We start from the raw sequence: 6,000 nt of genomic DNA on the forward strand, positions 1-6,000 counted from the left end.
TGATATGGTTATGTCTTTGCAATCCATGGCCATCTCGAATTTTTGCAACCACAGCTGCCACCGGGGGCCAACCGATGACGGGTCGGTGTATGGATCGAAAGGGCCAAGTGCGATTGACGTTCCCCCTTGTGGGCGTGCTTGTGGTGTGGATGGTGACAAATTTGCAGCCATTCTGGAGGGCGTGCTAGGCCTGGGTGTCGAGCTTCCTGTCACCATGGTGCATAGCTCCGGTGCTTGCCTGTGTGCACTTGTTGAAATGCCCCCTCACCTTGGTATTCGCAGCCCAGCTTGGTTCCCACGTCGTGCGGTGGAGGTGTGGGTTCGATGCTCTTGCCCGTCTTCCTTTTCCAAACAGATGGTCCTCAGAGACGCCAGCCAGTTGTTCCTGGGCCTTCAGGTTTGGATGTGTGGCCACTGTGTCCAAGGTACTGGAAAATATGCCTGTCAATTCCAGTTCATTTGCATGGTTGAAGAAGGGAGACAGGGAGGCGAATGAGAAGAAGAAAAAAAAATATTTTTGAAAAAATGTTTATGGTGGGGGATGGGCCCCCCACCGTGCTTCCAAAAATTGTGCCCTTGCCAAGTGCTCAATTAGCTGGGTGTCGTGTGCGTCGTACGTTTCACTTTCCTCGTCGCCAATGTTATGTCCATGCTCCCAGCCGAGGCGTCGGCGGGAGACAGAGTTGTAAGGCCTGGGGCTGCCAGGCCGCGTTGCACAGCTCCAATGGGAGCAAAGAAAACACAAACGCTGCTGCATTGCTGGTCTGCCCCGGAACCGCTCTAACTGAGCGGGGGCGGGGCTTCTATTATTAACACCTTACGTCACTGCGTAGCGGGACGTAAGGTGGATATAACAATCACCACCACCACATCAAGCGACAAGCAGGCACCTGTCTATGCAGAGCTGAATTGCAACCCAGATGTGACATGGCAGCCATACCCCCTGTGGAGGCTGAACAGAAATGAGGCCAGGGGGAGTGGGAAAGGGGGAGAATGGGAAAAGCCAGGGAGACAAAAACATCCACCCCAAAATCAGAGGCATAATCTACTTGTCGATGCGGGGGAGGGGCAGCCTTTTTCCCAGGTAGCAATGTTTGTTTTAACATTGTGGCTCAGTAAAAGATGCAATGCCAGAGTCAGAAAATGTAACCAACCTGGCTTTGCCACTGTAGGCCAGTCTAGCCACGTAACAACACTTCTAACGCATGATAAGTGTTATCAAGAGGCTAGTCTGGCATTACAGTGTAGCCAGACTATTATTTTCTTACTGTGGCATGACATTTTTTGCTGGACATCTATAAATGTTATTACCTGGCTAGCCTGGCATTTTGGTGCAGCCATTCTAGCCATGTATCACAGTAGCATGACATTTTTTATTACTAGATATTTATGATCAAGCAAACAAAATAAGTATTATTAATTGCTGGAAATGTTTTCTTATTGTAGCATTGCATTTTAATTAGCAAAGTCAGCAGGAGTGTGTTCTTATGTGCAGGTACTTGCATGTATTGGCAGAGCCAGCTTGGGCACGTTTTCTTACAGTATAATGTATGGTATTAAGCAGAAAGCAAACTTGAGTATGTGCTTATATGAGATGCTTAATGAACATGCTTTGGGAAATGTTCCTGCCCACTGTTGGAGACTTGCATCTATTGCATTTTTTATTACATTACATTATAAAAACTGATTGCAGGCTGTCTGTCTTTTGACCCAGCTTTTAACAGAAGATGTGCTACATAATGCCTGATTAACCCATTATGAAAACCTTTTGGGGGGAATAACCACCCTGAATCGCCTTGATTGTTTTTGGGTCCCCCAATAGGCCCGTAGCTCACGTTTATTTGTGGCAAATATTCATTCACAAATTGCCCCTGACAAGTAGGGACAGGAGAGGAATGTATTGTTTTTAGTATTTGAACCAGAACAAAAAGGTAATCAAGAGAAGGGATGAGAGTGCCCCTTATTGGCCAGCAGAGCTTCCATGTAGAATAAATATAAGGATACATGATTGAGTAGGAGTGAGGTAGGAGATGTGTATGAATGAATATGAGGACAGATGATTGAATAGGAGTGAGGGAGAAGATGTCTATGAATGACTGTGGGGCAGATTATTGATATAGGAGTGAGGGAGGAGATGTATATACATGTATTTGAGGACAGATGATTGAATAAGAGTGACAGAAAAGATGTCTATGAATGGATGTGGGAACAGTTGATTAAATAAGAGTGAGGGAGTTGTCTAAGAATGAATGTTGGAGAGATGATTGACTAGAAGTGAGGGAGAAGATGTCTATGAATGAATATGGGGCAGATGATTGAATAGGAATGAGGGGGAGATTTATATTAATTAATTGTATTGCAGATGATTGAAAAGGAGGGATGGAGAAGATGTCTATGAATGAACTTGAGGACAGGAGATGGAATGGGGTGAGGGAGAAGATGTCTATGAATTAATATGGGATGGATTATTGGACAGGAGTGACTGAGAAGATGTCTGTGAATGAATAAGGGGAAGTTGATTGAATAGGAGTGAGGCAGAAGATGTCTATGAATGAATATGGGGCAGATGATTGAATAGGAGCGAGAGAGACTATGTCTATGAATGAGATGGGGCATTTGATTGAATAGGAGTGTAGGAGGAGATGTCTACTAATGAATGTGAGGACATATGGTTGAATAGCAGTGAGGGAGAAGATGTCTAAGAAGGAATGTTGGAGAGATGATTGACTAGAAGTGAGGGAGAAGATGTCTATGAATGAATATGGGGCAGATGATTGAATAGGAATGAGGGGGAGATTTATATTAATTAATTGTATTGCAGATGATTGAAAAGGAGTGATGGAGCAGATGTCTATGAATGAACTTGAGGACAGAAGATGGAATGGGGTGAGGAAGAAGATGTCTATGAATGATTATGGGGTTGATGTTTGAATAGGGGTGAAGGAGAAGAAGTCTATGAATTAATATGGGATGGATTTTTGGACAGGAGTGACTGAGAAGATGTCTGTGAATGAATAAGGGGAAGTTGATTGAATAGGAGTGAGGGAGAAGATGTATATGAATGCATATGGGGCAGATGATTGAATAGGAGTGAGGCAGAAGATGTCTATGAATGAATATGGGGCAGATGATTGAATAGGAGCGAGAGAGACTATGTCTATGAATGAAATGGGGCATTTGATTGAATAGGAGTGTAGGAGGAGATGTCTACTAATGAATGTGAGGACATATGGTTGAATAGGAGTGAGGGAGAAGAAGTATATGAATTAATTTGAGAACAGATTGTTGAATAGGAGTGAGGGAGAAGAAGTCTATGAATGAATATGGGGCATTTGATTAAATAGCAGTGAGGGAGAAGATGTCTAAGAATTAATAGGTGGACATATGAATGAATGGAAGCACTAGGTGATGTGTATGAATGAATATAAGGACAGATGAATGAATGGAAGCGATGGAGAAGACATCTACGAATGATTATGGGGCAGATGATTGAATCGGTGTGGGGAGAAACTGTCTATGAATGAATATGGAGCAGGTGTTTAAATGGTAGTGAGGGTGAGATGTCTATAAATTAATTTGAGGACAGATTATGGAAAAGGAGTGAGGGAGAGGTTTTCTATGAGTGACTATGGGGCAGATGATTGATTAGGAGTGACAGAGAAGATGCCTGTGAATGAATATGGGGCAGATGATTGAATAGGAGTGAAGGAGGAGATGTCTATGAATGTATTTGAGGGCAGATGATTGAATAGGAGTGACAAAAAAGATGTCTATGAATGTATGTTGGGACATTTGATTGAATAAGAGTGAGAGAGAAGATGTCTATGGATGAATATGGGGCAAATGAGTGAACAGGAGTGAGGGAGGAGATGCCCATGACTGCATTGGAGGACAGATGATTGAATAGGAGTGAGGGAGAAGATGTCTATGAATTAATATGGAATAGATTATTGAATATGAGTGACGTAGAAGTGTTCTGTGATTGAATAAGGGGTAATGATTGAATAGGAGTGAGGGAGGAGATATCTACCAATGCATTTGGTGCAGTTAATTGTATAGGAGTGAAGGAGAAGATGTTTATGAATGAATATGGGGCAGATGATTCAATGGGAGTGATAGAGGAGATGTCTATGATTGAATTTGAGGATAGTTGAGGGAATATGAGTGAGGGAGAAGATGTCTATGTATGAAAATGGGGCAGATGATTGAATGGAAGTGAGGGAGAAGATGTCTCTGAATGAATATGGGACAGATGATTGATTAGGACTGATGGAGAAGATGTCTATGAATGAATTTGGGGCAGCTGATGGAATAGGAACGAAGGAGAAGATGTCTATGAATGAATATGGGTCTGGTGACTGAATAGGAGTGAGGCAAAGAAGCCTATGAATGCATATGGGACAGATGATTGATCAGGAGTGAGGGAAAAGATGTTTCTGAATGAATATGTGGTGCGGCAGATGATTGAATAGGAGTGAGGCTGAAGATGTCTCTGAATGTCCAAAGGGCAGATGATTGAATAGGAGTGTGGGAGGAGATGTCTATGTATGAATATTGGGCAGATGATTTAATAGAAGTGTGGGAGGAAATGTCTATGCATGAATATGGGGAAGATGATTGAATAGGATTGAGGGAGAAGTTGTCTATGAATGATTATGGGGCAGATCATTGCATAGGAGTCAGGGAGAAGATGTCTATGAGTGAATATGGGGCAGATGGTTGAATATCTTCTAGGGAAAAGATGTGTATGAATGAATATGAGGACAGATGCATGAATGGAAGCGAGGGGAAGATGTGTATGAATGAATATGTGGACATACGAATGAATGGAAGGGGGAGAAGATGTTTATAAATGAATGTAGGGCAGATGATTGAATAGGAGTGAACAAGAAGATGTCTATGAATGAATATAGGGCAGATGTTTGAATAGGAGTGAACAAGAAGATGGCTATGAATGAATATGGGGAAGATGATTGAATAGGAGGGAACAAGTAAATGTTGATGAATGAATATGGGGCAGATGATTGAATAGTAGTGAACAAGAAGATGTCTATGAATGCATATGGGGCAGATCATTGCATAGGAGTCAGGGAAAATATGTTTATGAATAAATATGGGGCAGATGATTGAATAGGAGTGAACAAAAAGATGTCTATGAATGAATATGGGGAAGATGATTGAATAGGAGTGAACAATTAAATGTTGATGAATGAATATGGGGCAGATGATTGAATAGTAGTGAACAAGAAGATGTCTATGAAGGAATATGGGGCAGATGATTGAATAGGAGTGAACAAGAAGATGTCTATGAATGAATATGCGGAAGATGATTGAATAGGAGTGAACTAGTAAATGTTGATGAATGAATATGGGGCAGATGATTGAATAGGAGTGAACAAGAAGATGTCTATGAATGAATATGGGGCAGATGATTGAATAGGAGTGAACACAAAGATGTCTGTGAATGAATATGGGGCAGATGATTGAATAGGAGTGAAGAAGAAGATGTCTATGAATGAATATGGGGCAGATGATTGAATAGGAGTGAGCAAGAAGATGTCTATGAATGATTATGGAGAAGATGATTGAATAGGAGTGAACAAGTAAATGTCACTGAATGAATATGGGGCAGATGATTGAATAGGAGTGAACAAGAAGAAGTCTATGAATAAATATTGATAGCTTATTGAAGAGGAGTGACAGAGAAGATGTCTGTGAATGAATATGGGACAGATGATGGAATAGGAGTTAGGAAGAGGATATCTATGAATGAATGTGAGAACAGGTGAGTGAATAGGAGTGAACAAGTAAATGTCGCTGAATGAATATGGGGCAGATGATTGAATAGGAGTGAACAAGAAGAAGTCTATGAATAAATATTGATAGCTTATTGAAGAGGAGTGACAGAGAAGATGTCTGTGAATGAATATGGGACAGATGATGGAATAGGAGTTAGGAAGAGGATATCTATGAATGAATGTGAGAACAGGTGAGTGAATA

The sequence above is a fragment of the Ambystoma mexicanum genome, chromosome 13 (assembly GCF_040938575.1).
Source record: "Ambystoma mexicanum isolate Mex_15411 chromosome 13, UKY_AmexF1_1, whole genome shotgun sequence".
NCBI classification, from domain to species: Eukaryota; Metazoa; Chordata; class Amphibia; order Caudata; family Ambystomatidae; genus Ambystoma; species Ambystoma mexicanum.